The sequence below is a fragment of the Gekko japonicus genome, unplaced genomic scaffold (genome assembly GCF_001447785.1).
Source record: "Gekko japonicus isolate JY-2015 unplaced genomic scaffold, Gekko_japonicus_V1.1 scaffold3659, whole genome shotgun sequence".
Classification (NCBI taxonomy): domain Eukaryota; kingdom Metazoa; phylum Chordata; class Lepidosauria; order Squamata; family Gekkonidae; genus Gekko; species Gekko japonicus.
The window spans coordinates 20,572-42,590 of record NW_015177128.1 but is presented as its reverse complement, the minus strand read 5'-3'; positions in this window follow the sequence as shown (position 1 = coordinate 42,590).

Here is a 22,019-nt window from a genome sequence, read left to right as displayed (position 1 = left end):
CCTGATGGCCCCTGGTATTTCTGGCCACTGTGTGACACAGAGTGTTGGACTGGAGGGGCCATTTTGCCTGATCCAACATCGGCTTCTCTTATGTTCTTATATGGAGTAGAGGTCCATCAGGGGCTATTAGCCACAAGGTATAGACAGGAACTCTCAGTCTGGGGCAAGGGATGCTCTGTCTTCTTGGTGCTTGGGGGGGCAACAGTGGGAGGGCTTCTAGTGTCCTGGCCCCACTGCTGGACCTCCTGATGGCACCTGGTATCGTTGGCCCCTGTGTGACAGACAGAGTGTTGGACTGGATGGGCCATTGGCCTGATCCAACACTGGCTTATGTTCTTATGTTCTCTGTACTTCTTCCAGTTCTGCACCACGCTTGTTGAGACAGGGGAACCACTGGTTAAATGACAGGAAAGAAAGAGTAGGAATAAAGGGACAGCTCTCACAAGGGAGGGAAGTAGGGGGGGTGTGTTCAACCAAGATCGGTATTTAGGGCTCCTGCGGTTTAATTTGCTCACAAAGGCCATGCATCTGGGGGGTGAGCGGGTGCAGTGGCCAAGTCTGCAGAGGGCACCAAATTTTTCAGGACAGTGAAAACCAAGGATGACTGCGAAGAACTCCGGCAGGCCCTCCGCACATCAGGCGAGTGGGCGACAAGGTGGCAGTTCAAGTGAAGCCCGTCTCTTCTGTACAGGTTTGGCTTGTCCCAGAAAGTTCCCCAGGGCCTAAGAAATCCAAACCCCTTCCTCCCAGCACCACTTCCTCATCCACACATTGAGACCCCTGATCTGTCCCTGTCTAGCTGGCCCTGCGGGTGGAACCGTCTGGCAGCACTTCCGAGAATGCTGCCTTTGAGGTCCTGGCCTTTAATTGTCTGCCGAGTGACCTGCATTTCCCCTCCGGGACCACAGGACTACGTTTCCCAGTGTCATGGGTGCCAACGTGCACCGTGACTGCTGACTCCTCCCCAGCACTATCTGTCAACCTGTCTAGACAGCAGGTGATGTCCACAACCTTCGCGCAAGGCAGGCAAGTTCCCATGTGGTCAAAACGCCTGTCGCAGAAGCAAACTGTGGCAGACTTTTGGATTAAGGGAGACGTGGCCATTTATGTGTAAGGTGTAAGGGGAGAAATTGATAGGGAGCTTTTGGGAACACATCACCAGTATTCATGGGAACATAAGAGAGGCCAGTGTTGGATTTGGAAAAGTATTGGGATGTAAGAGACAATTTAGTTTGCTTTAACAACTATTAAATGCTAAGATTTAGTAATAAGAATGGATAAAGGTATAATAATGAAGAGATTAGTTACCTATTGAGAACATGTAATGAGAAAGTGGATGGAAGAAGAAAATTTAAGAATCGAGCAGGAAGTTGGAGCACTGTGGGAAGCCATGTAGGGGGGGGGAAGGGAGGAGGATAGGATGTAAAACTGTACAAATATATAACAAATGTTGGATTTGGTTGATTTTATGCTAAATAAAATGTTTTTTTTAATTAAAAAAAAAAAGAGAGAGAGGCCAGTGTTGGATCGGGCCAGTGGCCCATCCAGTCCAACACTCTGTGTCACACAGTGGCCAGAAATACCAGGGGCCATCAGGAGGTCCAGCAGTGGGGCCAGAAGGACACTAGGGAGACAACTGTTGCTCCCCCCCCCCCAAGCACCGAGAAGACAGAGCATCCCTTGCCCCAGACTGAGAGTTCCTATACCTTGTGGCTAAGAGCCACTGATGGACCTCTGCTCTTAACATAAGGACATAAGAGAAGCCAAGGTCGGATCAGGCCAGTGGCCCATCCAGTCCAACACTCTGTGTCACACAGTGGCCCGAAATACCAGGTGCCATCAGGAGGTCCAGCAGTGGGGCCAGAAGGACACTAGGGAGACAAGATTATTAGAAACAAGATTATTAGAGATTGCTGTTGGGAGATGATGCACACGAAAGGGTGAACTCTGCCATAAAAAGAGGGTTCATTGACAGATTAAAAGCAGAAAGCAGGGTTCTATAGATCAGAAGATAGATATTTGCAAGGCCAGACTCTGATAAAATGCTATAAATTATAAAATTATACATCTACCATGTCACAAGAGGAAAAGGAGATAACATCTCGGTTGCTTGTCGGCAGAAAGCATCTAGCTTTTACCTCAACATATTTGGTAAAGAACATACGTACAATATATGGAATTAGCACAACAGGGAAATGGGGAGAGAGAGGGGTGAGATTTAATCAAAACAAACAAAGGCAGGATGACCTGAGAAAGGCGGTACAAGTTAGATTGTGAGTCTGATGACAGGGACTTTTCGTGGTCGAGATAGGGCATTAAAGGCTTGAATATGTTAATGATGCTATTGTATAAATCCCCTCTCTGAACTCCTTGTCTGGGTCTTTTAACTCAGACTTGAGCTTCCCTGCTGCGCAGCAGATGAAAGATTATTTCTTTAAAAAAAAAAAAATCTCCACTCTTGAATTCGCCTGATCTCTTTGTGGGGCACATCTTTTGTCCCTAACAAAGGTATAGTGAATAGATATAGCAAAAGCAGACTTTGGTTTCTTCCTGTGAAGCACTGCAGCATGTCCAACGCCTGCTTCCTGGTTGCAAAGTGGCGCCCGGCTGTGAACGGACGGCTTCCGACACACGCCTCACATTCCTTGAGCCAAAATGCATTGAGCCCCACGGCTGAATCTCTAGACATTTTTGCCTACACCTCACCTGCTCTGGCCAGAGGCTTGGAACCTAACTGATAGGCCTTTGGGAGGAAACGTTTATGGTTTTATGGTGCCATCAAGGGGAAGGCTCTGGCTACTGATGCGCTCGTGACATCCCCACGGGACACTTGATGTATGCCGTTTATTATCTTGCAGAAGGGAATAAATGTTATTGTCCCGGTTCTGCTGTTCAGCACCACCTCCTGAACACCCTTTTGGGGTCTTCAGGTGGTGGGTCAAGAGATGTCTCTTTCTTGTGTACGCTGCTGTTTTTGGTGAACGCTCTGAGGGTTTTTTTTAATATTATGGTCAGGATGAAATAAACAGATTGTACTGCAGGCTGGCGTCCTGGTGGAGAGCCAGTTTGGTGTAGGGGTTAAGGGCGCGGACTCTAATCTGGGAGAACCGGGTTTGATTCCCCACTCCTCCACTTGCACCTACTGGATGACCTTGGGCAAGCCGTAGTTCTGAGAAGAGCTGTTCTCTCAAGGGCAGTCCCCGAAAGAGCTCTCTCAGCCCCGCCTACCTCCCAGGGTGTCTGTTGTGGGGAGCGGAAGGGAAAGGAGTTTGTAAGCCGCTCTGAGACTCCCCTGGGTAGTGAAGGGCCATGGGGGATAAATCCAATCTCCTCCTCCTACTCTCCTCCTCCTCACCAAGACTTGGTGACCTGCCTGCATCCCATCCAGCCCAGTGAACCTAAGTGGAGCTGGCACACCACGAGGAAGCCTGGTACACCAGGGTGAAATTCTTTTTTTCTGCAACGCCCACCTCCCCTGAGTCCCCCAGGGGTATCCTCGGTATGAGACTATATCAGTCCATCACCCAAGGAAGGGGTCCCTCCTCCGACTGATGCCCTTTGACCTCGAGACCCTCCCCCTCCCCAACAGCAGGGGAGCCGTCCACACGGGAGTGGGGCCCTTCGGGTAGCTCCCTAACAACCTCCTCCCCAAAGCTCCCTATCTGCCTCATCTTCTCCAGAGCAGGGGCAGCTTCTCACCTTGGGGAAGAGCTGCTTGAACCAGTCGGCATCCTTGAAGCGCAAGTAAAAGGCGGAAATCTCTTCCTCAGACTGTCCCTCGCTTTCCGGGTAGTGCGACTCGTCCAGCTGCGTCAGGAAGACCCTGGAGGCGCTCTGCAAAAAAGGGCCGGGCTGAGAGGTAATCCCTGGGGAGGCCTTGTGATTCGGGGGCCCCCCACCTGCCTGCTGCCTCCAGTTCCTCGGAGCGTGGCCCTTCCATGGAGGGAGAAGGCACCTTAGTCAGCACAGTCCTCCAAGGATCCCAGGGCGTTATATGTGGCTCTGCCCAGCCCCACAGAACAACCCTGTGAGGTAGGCCAGGCGGAGTGAGGAGAACAGGCCCAGGGCAGCTGTGTGGACTTCGCGGCTTGAGTGAGGTTTGGAAGCCGTGCCTCCCCAGGCCTGGTCCCGCACTCTGACTGCTGTATCACGTGGGCAGGGGCCGTGGCTCAGGGGCAGAGCAGCCGCTTGCCGTGCGGAAGGTCCCAGGTTCAGTCCCTTGCGGGTGACGTGAAGGACCCTTTCTTGCCCGAGGAGACCCTGGAGAGAGCCGCTGCCGGTCTGAGCAGACAAGACTGACCTCCACGGATGGACGGACGGAAGGCCCGGTTCAACACGGACCAGGACAGCTTCCGGGCATCAGCCTTTGGGCCAGACTCAGTGCCGCTAAATCCCCCCCGCCCCCTGCACCACCGCTCCCCCCCCCGGGCATTACCTCCTGGGTGCTGGACCGGGAAGGGCTGGCTGACTTCTCCCACCACGGTTCCGTCCCCAGCTGTTGATCCTGAACGGAGCTGGCCCTCGAGGGACTCTGTGGCTCCTAGAAGAGGCAAAAGGTTTGGGGCTGGCCCCTGGTAGCAGTGCAGGGGCCCCTCCCCCCCCGCAGACCACGGATGGGATGGGGTGGCCATTGCATGATGACCCCCGAGGACGGACCCAGAGTGCCTGCCTTGGCTCCAGGCACATAAGACGGAAGCCCAGCAGGGCGGGCTGGACGGCCCTCTCCTGGGGATGCTGTGGGGCTGTTATCTTCCGGCTGTGCTCCTGCAGAGTGCAGGGGGCTGGACTAGGTGACCTGCAAGGTCCCTTCCAACTCTAACATTCTATGATTCTACGATTCAGGGCAATAGTAGTGGAACGGAATGACTTGGGACAGAGAGCAGGACTGTCATCTCTCCCGCTGAGCGTGCTCTTTATTATTAGTTATATGTACCATCCTGCTGTTACGGCATTGTTTTCTACTTTCATAAGGCCATTTTTTTTTTTGGCATGGCTTGACATATCAGGTCTAGTCCTTTTTTGCACTGCTTCTCTTTTTTGTATGTCAGGGAGCTGCAGCTGATTTCTGCAGGAGTCTGACACCCTAGCTGTACTGCATGGCCTGTTAAATGTCTGCCGTGCCCCACGGATTCTCCCTCGAGTCTCAGGGAGAAAGGCAGACTATGAAGTAAACCAATAGAGACAGATGAACTCAAAAGTTAAGTGCAGCTTAGATGCTGTGTAGTGTATGCTGACCACCACCGGGGGCCAGCGAACAGCCAGAGCTTGGCTCTGGAAGAACAATGGGGACTAGGCTCCTAGTCCCTCCACTGGGGAACCAATGGGAACCATGGCGGGAGATTCAAACCCACCAATGGTGACCAGGGGTGTGTCCCCAGGTATGTATATAGTTGGCCTGCCGGCCGTTTGTTCCTTGTTCTTGTTGTGTACCAAATAAAGCGTGCCATGCACCACGTCGTCGTCGGTCGTTTATCCATGCGGCAACCCACTACATAACATGCTGGAAAAGAGAAGCAGAGAGACTTGGCTGGAGCCTCTTGTGGGGTGCGCCAGATCTTGCTCTCCGGCAGGGATGCACAACCCGCTGCCCTCTAAGGGTCCCTCCGCCTGGGCTTTAGCTGCATATTTGCAAATCTGGCAAATACTTGAAAGATACAATGCATCTCCAGCACCCGCTCCCCCAAGGGAAGCTCACGTGGTCTATAAACGGGACACACATCTGGTTGTGCCACCAGTCAAAGCTGCTTCAGGGGAAAGAGAGAATGGACGGCGGGCGCCTGGGCCACAAGCTGGCCATGTCTTCCGCTCTGCCCTGCCACGGAGGAGGTGTGAACGCGGCTCTCTCCTCCATACGTCCTTTTTTAATTTGAGAAGCGTTTCGTCCATTTTGATCCATCCCCTTCTTAGAAGAAAGGATTCTTGTTTACATGCAGGGCTGCACCCGGAATTAGGAGGGGGAGGGCTCTCAGCACCACGAGAGCTTGTAGGGTTTTTGTGGTCGTTTTTTTCAGAACTCCGCCTTGGAGAGAAAAGGTCCCTTTGGAACGAGTGCCCTGGGTGCGCTTCCAGAAGAGCCCCACAGTCCTTTGGAAAGCCAAACTGGCTCCCCCAGAGTGTGAAGCAAGGAACTTTTTTTAGCTGTCGCAGATTTTCCGGGTTGTATGGCCATGGTTGACTATGAAGTAAACCAATAGAGACAGATAAACTCGAAAACGAAGTGCAGCTCAGATGCTGGAAAAGAGAAGCAGAGAGACAGCTGTGACTTGGCTGGAGCCTCTCGTGGGGTGCGCTTCCAGAAGAGCCCCACAGTCCTTTGGAAAGCCAAACTGGCTCCCCCCAGAGTGTGAAGCAAGGAAGTTTTTTTAGTTGTCGCAGATTTTCCGGGTTCTATGGCCGTGGTCGTGGCATTGTAGGACCTGACCGTTTCACCAGCAGCTGTGACTGGCATCCTCAGAGGCATAACACAGAAAGATGGAGTACTCTCTGTGTCGAGGTGAGAAGGAAAATGGTAGGCAGGTAATTTAGATCTACTCAGGAAAGTGGGGTAGGGCTGAGTCATTATCTTGCAGGCGTTCCCCAGGCTGTGACCATGCTAATGGAGGAGTTTTCCTGAGGAGGTTTCCTGTTTCCTGAGGAGGTTCTTTTGCAGGTGGACTCTAATCTTATCTGTAGTGCTATTGTCAGATGCAGAGCCTTTTGTGTTTTTCGGGACAGGAAACCATGCCCTGTTTATTTTTAAACTCTCTTCTTTCCTGTTGAAATTGTGTTTATGTTTATGAATAATTGTGTTTATGTTTCTGAATTTAAATGGCTTCCCTGTGTAACCTGAACTGTTTTGCGAACCGTTCCGTGAAGCAGAGAGGAGGCCGGGAGGGTCCCAGCGCCCCCCTCCCCCCATGGCTCAGAACCCCTCCCCAAGCAAGCAGACCCGAAGCTCCGCCCTTCCGCAGGGTCCCCTCTTACCTCCTGGGCTCCTATCACCCTCGTGAGTCTCTCCGCACTGGGGAGATATTCCTGGACATGCAACTGCTGTGCCACCACCGAATTGGGGATGAAGCCGGAGGAGACCTTGGGCAGCAGTGTGCCCTGTGGCTCCTGCAAAAGGAGGAAGAAGGCGCTCAGGATACACACGCAGACACCCAGCAGAGCGGGCAGCCTGCGCCGTGCCTGGCTATGGGGCACGAGGACTACTGGAGCTTCTCTCCCACCCACCCCCGCCACACACCAATGTGTTGCTTTCTCTAGGGATCACCCAGGCACCACCGCATGTGTACCCCCTGCAGCGGTGGAGTAGCATCAGACGAGGCAGTTTCTCTCCGAGCCCCTCCTAAGCCGAAAGCAGAGGGACACCCCCTAAGAGGAAAACAGCAGCAGGTCTCCCGAGTGCCGTTCTCCCCGAATCACAACCTGGGGGGGGGGGAGTAGAGCAGTCATATGTGTGGGGCAACCGTGCCTGTCACCACCCACAGATGAAGAGATTAGCGCTCTGTTGTGTAGTGGGTTGACCGCGTGGCTAGGCCCTGGCAGCTCCCATAACATGCTGCACGCTTGACTCTTACACAACTAAGACAAAGACAAACGGCCAGGAGGCCAACTATATACATATCCAGGGGACACCCCTGGATCCCATTGGGGGGTTCGAATTTCCCTCCCCTGTTTCTATTGGCTCCCTGTTGGAGAGCCCAGGAGCCCAGTTCCCATTGTTCACCCAGGGTCAAGCTCTGGGTAGTCGCTGGCCCCTGGAGGCGGCCAGTGGACACAACACGCTCCTTAGAGCCTGAGCCACTCTGGCAACTGGTGTTCAGCAACGAGGACAAAAGCACCGCTTGGCATGTGCAGAGTGCCATCAGAGGGCCATGGCAGAGCCTCGCGGGCACAGGCCGTAGCCTCCCTCATTTGGGGGTGATTGGGAGGGAGGGAGGGGGCTCCGTGAGACGGGGCTGGAGGGGCAAAGGAAACCCCATGGCTGCCCTTGTGGCCCAAGCAAGGGGCCCGGCCACGTCTTTTCCAAGGGACTCTTCTTCCCGCTGGGGGCCCGGGGGCAGGGCAGATGCCGCCCCGTCCCTCCGCCAAGCCCTTGCAGAAAACTGGCTCACTCAGACTCCGACCATCCCCAATCACCCTCCCCTGGAGTGGCTGTGGCACAGGAGAAGAGGCCTGCCCAGACTCCCTTCCCAGAGCCCGCTGCGTGGTGGGGAGGCAAAAGGCTCTGCTCTGCCCATCTTCTCTTGTCAAAGCCCTCGTGGGCACGTGAGCTAGCATTAGAGCACCAGGCCAGGACCTGGGAAAGCCAGGTTCGAGCCCCCGCTCTGCTATGAAAGCTCGCCAGGTGGCCTTGGGCCCGTCACACTCTCTCGGCCTGACCTACCCCACAGGGTCGTTGTGAAGATACAACGGAGGAGGAGGAGGAGGAGGGAGTGCTGGAAGCCACTCCATGTCCCCACTGGGCAGGAAAGCGGAATACAAACGAACGAAGTAGATTTTTTTAAAGGCCAGTTCTGCCCGGGCACTGGGCAGCCAGTTCTCACCGCCTGTGTCCGGATCCTCTCCCTGCTGGCCACCGGCGGGTGAAAGAAGCCCCCGACAATCTCGGAGTACGTTGGGCTCCTTGAGCGCAGAGAGGACTTGCTGGACTTGTCAGACTCACGGCTCCCCGAAGCCTCCTCGCAGCTGAGACTCTGTAGACACAACCCGGGCGGCCCTTAAAGTCCAGCCGCACCTGCCCCCCCACCCCAAGATCCCTCCTGTCCTGCTTCATGGCCCTGCCGTCCGGCCCCCAGTGGACACTGCAGGACAAAGATCTGTCCCCTCCTCACCCCCCCAAAAAAAAGCTCGTGGGAAGAGGGTCCGTCCTCTGCGCTTGGTGGGTGGCAGGAGCCACAGAGTGGAACATAGTTAGATTCGAGTCCGTTTGCCCCTCAGAGAGCAACACGAGCTTCAAGCGATAAGCTTTCAATGGTCGAAGCTCCCTTCATCAGGTACGAGTAGGAAGTAGAAGCCAAAAATGAGAGATCACAGGAGGACGTGGAATTCCAAAAACAACATCCATGACAAAAATAACAAAGAGCCAATAAAAATAAGTTGCAAAAACGTTTACCGTAGTGATTTCTGTAGAGAATTTTCTTCTATTATCACTGTTATTCATTAGCGTGTGAATGATAATAGAAGAAAGTTTTCTACAGAAATTACTACGGTACACGTTTTTGCAACTTATTTTTATTGGCTCTTTGTTATTTTTGTCATGGATGTTGTTTTTGGAATTCCACAAGTAGGAAGTAGACATGAAATCTGCGACCAATGAGGTCTGAGCGTTTCTCTTTTACGTTACAAAAAAGTTTCCAACCCTCGTGATAGCTAAGGGGAAAAATGAAAACGTGAAGACCCATGCGTGGCTTCTTCCAGACTCTCTGGGCCTGTTGCGAGGCAGGCATTGAGCCCCGTCGACACGGGAGCGGGGCCTTCCTCTTGTGCAAATCCAGCCCCTTTCAACAGGCTCTGCATTTGCAGAAGTGCTGCGGGGCTGCACCTGTAAGAAGGTGGGTCTCTGAGGTCAGAGACTGTTCCCATCTTCGCTCTCACCCCTGCCAACCCCTCCTCCTTCGACACTCTTGGCCTTGGTAAAAAACAACAACAACCCACTCCAGTGCAGGGAGGTGGAATTTGTTGGACGTGACGGACATGGCGCTGTCTCTTAGCCTCAGGCTTCAGAGGGGAACCAGAGAGAGAGAGAGAGGCTGGGACCCCAATCACCCTCCCCTTTCTACTGCTCTGCAGATTGCTACCCTCTGCAGATGGTTCCCCGTACTTCCTTCCGGCCAGCGCCCTCTGACGCCTCTCCTCCATCCTGCTGCCGTGAGAGGAGGACAGGCTTTCATGCATCTCCAGCCACCCTAGTCAGTCTCCACCCTATCCTGCCTGGAACGGAGTTCCTTACAATAAGGGGACTCAGTGTTCCCTCTAAGCTGAGTGAGTGTGAGTTTTCTAGCCTCCGGCTCACACATTTTTTGTCTCGGCTCACAAAGGACGGGGCTCCAGAGCAAACTGATTTATGCAGCAGCCTAATTGCTCGCTCACAACTTTAATGCCAGCGGCTCGCAAAGTAGGATTTTTGCTCCCAAGACTCTCCACAGCTTAGAGGGAGCATGGAGGGGACTCATATTAGTTTGCTATGACATGGGTGGCTCCGGGGGAACTTTATTTCCTCGGCAGCAGCACAGGCCCCTGACGTAGGTCCCACTGTTCCTGGAGCACTCTGCAACTTCTATGCGACATCGATGACACCCACACCCATGAACGGCCACCAGCCCTGCAGACTGGAAGCCTCTCTCGGAAGAGGAGTTTTTCCAAGCAGCAGCAGCAGCAACATCTGGGCCCTTCCCCGCCCCCCAGGCCACAGGATCCCTAGAGCCTTTCATGGCACATCAGGTGCAAAGTGAACTCAGCAGACCCACAAAACCACACGGCTGGGGACTTCCTGTCACAAAAAGACAACACACACACACACACCCGGGCCTGCTTGGAAATGTATTATGGGGACCCGCAGTCAGTGTCCCACGGAGCTCCAGACTGGCCCTGCGGCTGCCGAGGCCTTTTACCTTCTGACTCCTGACAGCGTCCACAATGTTCAAAATGACACTGCTGGCCTTCGAGCCCGGCAAAGAGGGCGACTTGGGGGTCTGCGGTCCCTCCTCGGAGATGAGGCTTAAGTCTTTCTGAGGCTGGAGGACAGAGAGGAGGAGGAGGAGGAGACGCTCAGAAAAGTCTTCCCTACGAAGGCCACAACCCGCATCTTAAAGTGCTTCAATGATCTTAGGGGCTGCGGTGGCTCAAGTGAGCATAGAATAGACAAAACCCCAGAAGCACTACTCTTGAATCTCAGAGATGAAACTGCTCTATTACTGTTTGCAGCGAAAACCGCAATTGCATCCACATGGAAGTCCCAAAACACTCTGAATGTAAACCTCTGGTACAAGAAACTATGGAATCTATACTTAGTGGGAAAAACCGCAGATATCTTTAAACTACCAAAGATTTAATACCCGATGTAATAGGTACTCTTCGCCTTTTGTAGCGTTTATAGCACAATACACAGTTTGATATATAGTATGATCTGTACGGAAACAATCCTCACCACAGTATAGATTAGATTGATTAAAGCCCTTTTCGTATGTATAACGAAAAATATGTTAATTATATGTATGTGCCTATCTTGCATAACCCTGTTGTTAATGAGTTAATGAGAAAATTGAATTTAAAAAAAAGTGGTTAAGACGCTGAGCTGCAGACCGGAAGGTCAGTAGTTCGGCAGTTCGAGACCCGAGTGCCACATGACAGAGTGAGCTCCCATCTCTGGTCCCAGCTCCTGCCAACCTAGCTGTTTGAAAGCAAGAAATGGCAAGTAGATAAAGAGGTACCGCTTCGGTGGGAAGGTAACAGCGCTCCATGCACCTCAGCGTCTAGTCTTGCTGGCCACATGACCACGGAAACGTCTTCGGACAGCGCTGGCTCTTCAGCTTGGAAACGGAGATGAGCACTGCAACCCTAGAGTCGGACTCGACTGGCTTTTGAGCAAGGGAAACCTTTACCTTTATTAATTATCTTCTGGGGATCTTTCCTGGTCCTCCCCATCTTTCCACAGGCAGCCCCCTCGCCTGCCTGGCAGTGGGGCTGGTCCAGAGTGCCCTCTAAGCATGGGGAGGCAGAAAGAGGTGAAGGCCCAACAGGAGAGGGAGGGACTCCCACGAGGAGGGCCCTCCGTTGGCAAGACCGGAGCAAGGCTGCTAACCGCAGGCGGTGTGGGAGGGAGGTTGTTCCTTCCTAGGGAAATCGTAAGTACTAGAATCATAGAACCACACAGAGGTTGAAGGGGCCATACAGGCCATACAGTCCAACCCCCTCTGCCCAAGGCAGGTTAAAGTCAGAAGTGATACTGATGGCATTTAACACACACTCACAGCTATAACAGACTGCTGCATTCCAGCACTGGTGCACACACACATAGAGGAGGAGGAGATTGGATTTATACCCCGCCCTTCCCTCGGAGTCTCTGAGCGGCTCACAAACTCCTTTCCCTCACCCTCCCCACAACAGACACTCTCTGGTGAGGCGGGTGGGGCTGAGAGAGCTCTTGACAGAAACAGCTCTTTTTCAAGGACAGCTCTGAGAGAACTACGGCTTGCCCAAGGTCATCCAGCAGGTGCAAGTGGAAGAGTGGGGAATCAAACCTGGTGCTCCCAGATTAGAGTCCGCGCACAAAGAAGAAGAGATTGGATTTATACCACGCGCCCTTCACTACCCAAGGGAGTCTCCGAGCGGCTGACAAACTCCTTTCCCTTCCCCTCCCCACAACAGACGCCCTGTGAGGTGGGTGGGGCTGAGAGAGCTCTGACAGAACTGTCCTTGGAGAGAACAGCTTTGGGATAATGGTGGCTTGCCCAAGGTCATCCAGCAGGCGCAAGTGGGGGAGGAGTGGGGAATCAAACCCGGTGCTCCCAGAATAGAGTCCGCACTGGCCTCTTCTCACCTTCTCCCGGGGCATCCTGACCTTCCCAAATATGGTCTCGAGGAAAGGCCCTTCCAACGGAGGAGCTCTCAGGGTGCCTGGTGGTCTCAGGGCTCCATCTGCGGAGGAGGCTGAGGCCCCTGGAGGGGCTTCCAAGGAGGGTCTCTTGAGTGGCGGGAGTGGCTTCTTCCTCTCTCGGGGGGATGGCAGCGCTGGCATCGTCCCCCTGGCCCCTGCCTGAGAGAGCCGAGAGGCGTTCTGAGGATGGCACCTGGCTGCGCCCTTCCCTCTCGGCCCACAGACCCGCGGGGCGATGGCTCCGGCTCCTCACCTGGTCGCTCATCTCCTTTCCCACCTGGAGTCGGTAGTGTGAAGCCTCTCTGGCCCCAGGCGAGGGGGTGGCTGGAAAGGCGGGAGGAACGGCCGACTCCTCGCCCACTGGGGAGCTGGCGTCCTGCGGGTGGAGGCAGGGCAGGAAGGGTCAGTGTGCCGGCAAGCCCAAATGGAGCCCAACGAGGGTGGCCGGCCTCCAGGTGGGGCCTGGAGGTCTCCTGGGATTACAAGGGGTCCCCAGGTGACAGAGATCAGGTCCCCTGAAGGAGGAAAGGGCTGCTTTGGAGGGCGGGCTTCCTTCCCCTCCCCAGACCCTGCCCTCCCCCGGCTCCACTCTAAGGTAGCCAGGCCCCAACTTAGGAGACATCTGGGGGCTTTGGAGGAGGAGCCGGGAGCACGTTCTGGCCATCACATTTAAAGGGACCCCATTCCTTTTAGATATTTATTTATTCGGCTTTTATACCGCCCTCCCACCGAAGCGGCTCAGGGTGGCTCACAGCATCAATAAAACCAATATACATAAAACAATCAATCCATAAAACAACTTAACAAACACAATCAATATGAATAAAAGTGGCTTGGTATATCATTACAACTAAGCATCGACCCCATTGTTATCTACCTACACAGCGTACATGCCTTGGCGGGTCGGCAGGCTTGGCTGGCATACCGTCACTCTCACTGATGTGCCCGGTGGAAAAGCTCCGTCTTCACGGCCCTGCGAAATTGCTGGAGATCTCGCAGGGCCTGGATCTCACTAGGGAGCTCGTTCCAATATGCTGGCGCAGCTGGCGAAAGTGCTCTAGACCTAGTTGTTGTCAACCTGGCCTCTTTAGGGCTAGGGAGGGTCAGGCGGTGTTGCGTCCCAGATCTCAGTGCTCTCTGGGGAACATACGGGGAAAGGCAGTCCCTCAGGTAGACAGGTCCCTGACCACATAGGGCTTTAAAGGTCAAAACCAGCACCTTGAAGTGGATCTGGAATGCTATTGGCAGCCAGTGCAGTGCCTTTAGCACAGGCTGGATGTGCTCCCGCATCAACAGCCTGGCCGCGGCGTTTTGCACCAGCTGCAGCTTCCGTAGTTGCCCCAAGGGCAGCCCCATGTGGAGAGCATTACAGTAGTCCAACCTCGAGGTGACCACAGCATGGATCACTGACGCCAGATCTTTGCGCTCGAGGAAGGGAACCAGCTGCCTAATCAGCCGAAGATGGTAAAAGGCTGCCTTGGCAGTGGCTGCTACCTGGGCCTCCATTGTTAAGGAGGCATCCAGGAGCACTCCCAAACTCCGAACCCACGGCGCCAGCACCAACGGCGCCCCATTGAAGGCCGGTAATGGGATTCCCACCCCAGAACCTCTCCGATTCAGGCACAGGACCGCCGTCTTCGTCGGATTAAATTTCAATCAGCTCAGTCTCAGCCATCCCGCCGTGTCCTGAAGCGCCCGGTCCAGATCTTCCGGGTTAGAGCCATACTGACCGTCCAACAACAGACAGAGCTGGGTGTCATCTGCATATTGGTGACAGCCCAGCCCATGCCTCTGGGCAATCTGGGCAAGGGGGCGCATGTAGATGTTAAATAACATCGGGGAGAGTACCGCCTAGTGGGTGCCTTCGGGACAGTTGCTCCCCAAGCGCCACCCTTTGTCCCCGACCTTGGAGAAAGAAGACAAGCCATTGTAAGGCAAGCCCCCGAATCCCCACGTCGGTGGGGCGGTGGACGAGGCGGTGGGAAAATGCTTTTCCTCCATTGGAAAATCTTTTGGGGCCCATAGAATTGGACCCCCTGTTTCTTTTTGAAACCTGGGTTGTTGTTTTTTTCAGGAGAGGCACCACCAGCTACGCCGATAATTTGGTGCCTCTGCCTCAAAAAACAGCCCCCCCCCAGAGCCCCAGATACCCACAGATCAATGATCCATTATACCCTATGGGGACTGGTCTCCATAGGGTATAATGGAGTGGCCACTCCCCCCCCACTTTCTGAGAGCCCTGAAGCGGGGGAGGGGCTCCAAAGCAGGGGATCCCCTGCCCCCAATTGGGGATTGGCAACCCTCCTCCACTCCCCAGAAGCCAGGAAACTCCGAAACCGGACTCAGGCCGCCTAACACACTTCCCTGCGCCAGAGGGGCCCCCTCCCCTCTGAGGTGAAAATGCCTCAGTGCATTTTCACCTCAGCGGCCACAAAGGGCCCAGCCCTCCACAGGAGGCAGGCTTAGTGTCCTTAACAGGAAGGAAAGATTTTTCCTTTGGTGGCCCCTGTTCTTTGGAACTCCCTTCCACTGGCGTTTGGGCAAGCCCCTCGCCTCTTTCCCAAAGGGAAGGAACCCTTTCCGTGTCTCCAGCAACTGGACCCAGCCCAGGGATGCTTTTGTCTCTTTTCCTGACTCCTTGTTCGGACCTGCGCACAGGTGCCGCCCTTGGCCTCATCCGGTTGCCCCGTGGTGTCTTCCCGGACCGGAAGGGCTGGGCTTTGTTTGGCCGGTGACCTGCCTGGGGGGGGGGGGTATCTGAATTGCTCCCAAGAGGCCCAGGGCTGAGGCGTAGGGACCCGCTGCTCAGAAAAGGAAATTGGGGGGGGGGGCGGACACAGCCAGGGTTGCCTCTCAGGCCAGGGCAAGTCCTAGAGATTTAGGGGTGGTGCCCAATGCTCCCTCTAAGCTGTGGAGTCTCGTGAGCAAAAAGTCTGCTCTGTGAGCTACCGGCATTAAAGCTGTGAGCGAACGATTCGGCTACTGCATAAATCAGTTTGCTCTGGAGCCATCCTTCCTGAGCTAGGACAAAAATGTGTGAACCGGAGGCTAAAAAACTGGGAGCTAGCTCACACTAACTCAGCCTAGAGGGAACACTGGTGCCTACTGGGGGGGGGGGGGATTTGGAGAGGGATTTCACTGAAAATCTATGGCATAGCACAGACTTGCCCTCTGAAGCTGCCGTTTCCTACAGGCGGTCAGTCTGGGGGTCAGCCGTAATTTTAGGAGAACTCCAGCCTCCCCCCCAAGGTTGTCAACCTTTGACAGGATTGGGGGGGGCTGGAGGGGCTGGGGAGCCCAGAATGGGGGGGGGCATTCGCCTTACCTTGAGCAGCTCCCTGGTGGCTTTCAGGGAGGCCAGCTGAGGGAAAGCCCCCAGGAACATGTTGGAGGGGCTGGGGCCGTACAGCTCCGAGATGGACCCACACCGGCTGAGGGCCTCCAGCACGTCATCGGCGTTGAAGACGTCTTCCTCCGGGATCTGTGTGGGGAGATGGGGGAAGGGAGAAGGGAAGCCGCAGTGCAGCAAGTGCCCTTATCTTATTCTACACATAGTTATGGCCAGGGGTCATTTCCTGCAGGAGCGCACAGGAGCGGAGCTCCGGCAGTAAAGAGCCCAGGGGGCAGGCACATGCAACAAGCATGTCTACGAGGACAGATCTGCACGTTCCCCCCCCCCCCAATAGCGAGCAATCCAAAACAGTCCAGTGGAGCTTGAGCGGTGGGTGTTGCCTTCTGACACACTTCCAGTGATGTCAGGGGGGGTCATATGCAAATAAGTCATGCTAATGAGTTATGCTAATGAGCTCCTGTACCTCTTTTTCTACTAAATGACCCCTGGTTACACCTGCTAGAATACTGTATGCGAGTTACTGGAGAAAAAAAAGAAGAACTAATAAATAAACTACTAGAAGTTGCTGAGAGGACAAATTTGAAGAAACGTGGTCAAGACTTTATCACTGGTTTGAAGAACTGAATTACTGAAATATGTTACAACCAAAATAGAAGTTAAGAAGAAGATTTATATTAAATACTGTGCAAAGTTGGGTTAATGTCATACGGCGTGGAAATAAGCTTCACGGTTTGAGATGTATGGTCAATGAATCATTTACTCAAAGTGTGAAGGGATGCTCCCACTTTATGTTTGTGCCTGTGTGTCTGTCTGTTGTGTATGTTTAATAAAATAAATTTACACCCTGTAAAAAAGAGAAAAGAAAAGCAAGTACCCTTTTGCCATGGGCCAAAAACAACCCAGCCATTGGGTGAACAGGAGGGCAGCCATGGGATGCAGAAGGGCTTTTGGCAGGGCTGCGGGGTGGGAAGGCTGAGGGCTTTGTTGTCGAGTGAGAACAGCCCCCTTGAGTGAACGGACAGCCAAGCGAGTGAGGGTGAGGGGAGGGCAGCAGAGGCTGGAGAGGAGGCCTGGAACTGCACGGCCTGACGGGGCAAAGCCCGCTCTGCTGTGACCACCCCCACCACCCCCACCACCTGGAATGCAGGGGAAGACCCGGCTGCCTGGCTCAGGGGCCCCATCGGAGGTGGGCGGGAGGTCTTGTGAGCAAATATTCTACTTGGTGAGCGACTGGCATTAAAGCTGTGAGCGAGTGATTTGGCTGCTGCATGAATCAGTTTGCTCTGGAGCCGGAGGCTAAAGAACTGTGAGCTGGCTCACACTCACTCAGCTTAGAGGGAACACTGCTGCTGGGGGGGACACAGCGGGGGGGGGTGCCCCGAGGCTCCATAAGGGCCAGGTCTGGAGGCAACAGACCTTGACCCTGGTGCACAGATGCTGGGCTGAGTGCCTCTTGCTCAGCAGGCCAAAGCCCCGGAGCCCAGCCTGGCCTTCTCCCCTCTCCAGGCCGTGGGCCCAAGGCACCCACCCCACCCCAGCCGCCAGCTGAGTCTCACCTCCACTTTGGGCTGCGGCTTGTAGAACATCTGCAGGTACTGCTCAAAGGCCTCCTCCCGCATCTCCTTGGTGAACCGCACTTTCTTGGCCGCTCGGACTTTCCCCGTCTGGAGCTGCTGCAGGTCATGGTCCTGGGGGTCCAGCGTGGCCGACGCCTGCAAGGGCCAGATCTAGGGTTGCCAGCCTCCAGGTGGGGCCTGGAGATCTCTCCCAGAGTCACCACTTATCTCCAGGCTACAGAGATCAGTTCCCGTGGAGAAAATGGCTGCTTTGGAGGGTGGGGGCTTCGTGGCATGGCGACCCCCCCATCACTGAGCCCAGCGCGGCTCCAGCCGCACCCCCTGCCTGGGAGCCTGGCCGCAGTGGGGGCGGCCTTTGGGAGCCCCGCTCAGCTCAGAGCCGCTTCTGGGAACCACGGCCAGAGTGGCTCACCACCTCTGCTGTCGCCGCCGCCACCATGGCCGGTTCTGGAGCAGAGCCTGGCATTCAGCGCCACCAGGCCCGGAGCGGCTCCCTGCGCCCACCGCCAGCAGCGCTCCTGAATCATAGCAAGTGTGTTCTCCGCACATGCACAGACAGCACTATTTTATTGGAGGGGGGTGTTTCCACTCAGCCAATTTCAGATTTTTCTGCAAACCTAGGGGCTCCCTCAAGTTTGCGGGAAAACTGTTTCATGTTGTGTGATTTCAATCCACAGATTTATGTATCCGCAGATGGGGGCCACGTGTTGCTATTAGATCTATGGATACCCTGCTGAGGTCTGTCTCCTCCCCAAGCCCTGCATTAGCCCATCTCCACCCTCAATTCTCTAGGAATCCCCTGTACCAGAGCTGGCAACGCTAGGTGCTCTTAGAAGGGAGTAGGTTTGCCGTCTATTCAGCTGCAACGTGTACTGCACCTCTCGCCTTGCTTTCCCTGCAATGTAACCCACTCTCTGCATGGTTTGTGGCAAGACATGGCTTAGCCAGTGTTCACTATGCACTCTGTCCTAATTTCTGTAATCCTGGTCCCACTTCATTCTTATTAACTGCAGGGAACATTTCCTGCAGAAGCGCACAGGAGCGGAGCTCCGGCAGTAAAGAGCCCAGGGGGCGGGCAGCCCTCAGTCAGAGCAAGAAGCAGCCAGGTAAGCTGCAGAGCTTCCCCCAGCCCCCCGGCCCAAAACAGTCCAGTGGCACCTTTAAGACCAAGTTTTATTCAGGTACAAGCTCTCCCTCCTCTGTGAGGACAGATCTGCACATTCCCCCCCCCCCAATAGCTAGCAATCCAGAACAGTCCAGTGGAGCCTGAGTGGTGGGTGTTGCCTTCTGACACACTTCTGGTGATGTCAGGGGGTGTGGCATATGCAAATGAGTTATGCTAATGAGTTGTGCTAATGAGCTTCTGCACCTCTTTTTCTACGAAATGACCCCTGATTAACTGTCTTAAATTGTGTAATACACACACACACACACACACAAGTGGGGTTGCCCATGGGCTCCACCACAGACAGGCCTGGAGCAGCAACTGCAGCAGCTGCTGCCAGGCCCCGACCCAGCTGCTCCAGGGTAAGTTCATGGTTTGTGCATGTGCAGACAATGCTTTGTTTAATTGCGGGGGGGTGTTAAACTCCTCCAATTTTTAAAAAACTTTCCAGCTCTTGCTGCAAAGCGATGGGCCCCCAAAGTGTGGCCCCAATCCACAGATTTAGATATCTGCGGATGGAGAGGCCACACTTGGGAAATATAGATACAGATATGTAAACCGTGCAATCTGCTTTGACTCTCGGTGAGAAAAATGCGGTATAAATGCGGTGAACAGAATAGGCAGTGAAATGCCGCCTGCCCCTGGCTCCCTCCACCGAGACCTGCCTTGGAGGGAGAGGCCTGTCCTCACGGAGATTACCTTGGCCTCCACTTGGCTGCCCCTGGTCACCTTTGGCTCCTGCGTGGGCATCTGGCGAGCACCAGGCAGAGGAGACCTGTGGGGACAGGGGAGGGCGTGAGCAAGGAAGAACCCTAACCCTCCCTCCCTCTCGAATTCACCACCTGCCAATGACACCCCTCCACCCCCACACCGTCGTCATCGTCGTCAGTAAAACCACTGGATTGGGGGCGCCTCTAGGCAGAACCACCCCCTCTGTCCCGGAAAGTGACCTCTCCAGGTAGGGACAGTCTTGGCCCAGCATCCTCCAACAGAGACCCATCGCCTTTTGTGGGACCTCCTCCTGACACCAAGAAGCAGCCGGGCAGGAGGAAGTGGGGTGGGTGGGATCGGGACGGAGCCACAGCGCAGCCCAGGAGCGTCATGGCTTGAGCCTCAGGTCAGGCCCACGGGTTCAGATCCTCACTCTGCCCTGTGGAAGCCCCTGGCTGATCGTGGGCTAGTCAGAGGCCTGCTGAGAGGACAGGATGGAGGGAGGGAGGGAGGGAGGGAGGGCCTTAGAGACACCTCTCCGGTCACCCTGGAGAAACGGCAAGGCAGCATCCACAAATGGCAAGGCAGCATGCAAAAAAACCCCACCCCAAACACTCCCACTCCCAACGATCGGCTATTTACATTACATTGTTTCTCTATTGGTCCATTCTAGGATCCCAACCAACCATTGTTTTGTGGACGCAAGCTCTACCCGACCCCAGGGCTAGTTTAGGGCTGACTCAGTACACAACGCAAACGCTGTGCCAAGAGGAACAGCGGGCAAAGAGGGCAAGGACAACCGCTGGCGCGACTCATGGAGGAAGGAGCCTTTGGGGGGTGGGCCAGACACTGTGCCCACGACGAAGAGCCAAACCGTGCCTCAGGAGAGCCAGGCCCGGATCCGCAGGGCCAAAGAGAGTAGAGCCGCCCCTCACCCCCGTCTTACCCTTCCTCGGAAGGCGGCTCCTGCTTCAGCCTCTTGATGTTGTCCTGGACCAGGGTTTCGAAAGAGGACTGGCTGATGGGGAGGGAGGTCTCCTGGAGGGGCTCCAGGAACTTGGCACACAGCAGCTGCGGATCCGTGGGAGGGTCAGGAGGCAGCAGGAAGGTTTGTCATACGGGAGATACATCACGTTCGCCCCCCTGGCATGGAATGCTCCCAGTTCCAGGGTGATCCCCCAGCCCCGGGGCCTGTACCTGTGCGCAGGCAGCTTCTGATCAGCCCCGAGGGGCCTCCTGGGCAGTGTTCCCTCTAAGCTGAGTTAGTGTGAGCTGGCTCACAGTTTTCTAGCCTACAGCTCACACATTTTTATTCCGATCTTAGCTCAGGAAGGGTGGTTCCAGAGCAAACTAAATGATGCAGCAGCCAAATCGCACGATCACAATTTTAATGCCAGTAACTCACCAAGTAGAATTTTTGCTCACAAGACTCCACAGCTTAGAGGGAGCAATGCTCCCGGGTTTCTCCCCCGGGTGCCAGCAGGGGACCCCCCCCCACCTACCGTCATGTTGTAGTAGCTGGGCAGGTATTTCTTGTGGTGGATCAGGTAGAGGTGTCGCTCGATGCCAACAAGCAGGTCTCCCTGAGGATTGGCGAAAGCCAGGCTCTCTGGGATGGTGTTCAGCTTCAGGTCCCTGCAGGGCCAGGTGGAGAAGAAGAAGAGAAGAGATTGGGTTCGTCTCAGAGCGGCTGACAAACTCCTTTCCCTCCCCCTCCCCACAACAGACACCCTGTGGGGTAGGTGGGGCCAAGAGAGCTCTGACAGAGACAGCTCTTTTTCAAGGATAGCTCTTATCAGAACTACGGCTTGCCCAAGGTCATCCAGCAGGTGCAAGTGGAGGAGTGGGGAATAAAACCCCGTTCTCCCAGGTTAGAGTCTGCGCACAAAGAAGAAGAAGAGATTGGATTTATATCCCCGCCCTTCACTACCCAAAGGTGTCTCAGAGCAGCTCACAAACTCCTTTCCCTTCCCCTCCCCACAACAGACACCCTGTGGGGTAGGTGGGGCTGAGAGAGCTCTGACAGAAATGGCTCTTTTTCCCCAAGAACAGCTCTGAGAGAACTGTGGCTTGCCCAAGGTCATCCAGCAGGTGCGAGTGGAGGACACCCTGTGGGGTAGGTGGGGCTGAGAGAGCTCTGACAGAAACGGCTCTTTTTTCCCAAGAACAGCTCTGAGAGAACTGTGGCTTGCCCAAGGTCATCCAGCAGGTGCGAGTGGAGGAGCGGGGAATCAAACCGGTTCTCCCAGGTTAGAGTCCACACACGTAACCACGACACCAAACTGGCTCTCACTACAGTACTCTTCACTACACTATACCCCAAGTGATGTGGCCCTGCTGTGGGTGTCCACTCCTGGCCTCTCAGCCCCACTGTTGTGGGCTCCCCACCTGCACAATAAGGCCACCAGGACTGAGATCTGTCTTAGAATGCACAGCTTTTGCTGCTTAACTTTGGGACAAACACAAGTAGCTGCCACCACCAGGAGAACCTTATTGGGTTCCGGGCTGATCAGTAGGAGACCGGGACCAACACTGATCTAGGCAATTCCCTAAATGGAGCAGAAAGTCAAGCCCTTGGGGCAGGGACAGTCCTGAGCAAGAGGAGGAGGAGGAGGAGGAGGAGGAGGAGGAGGA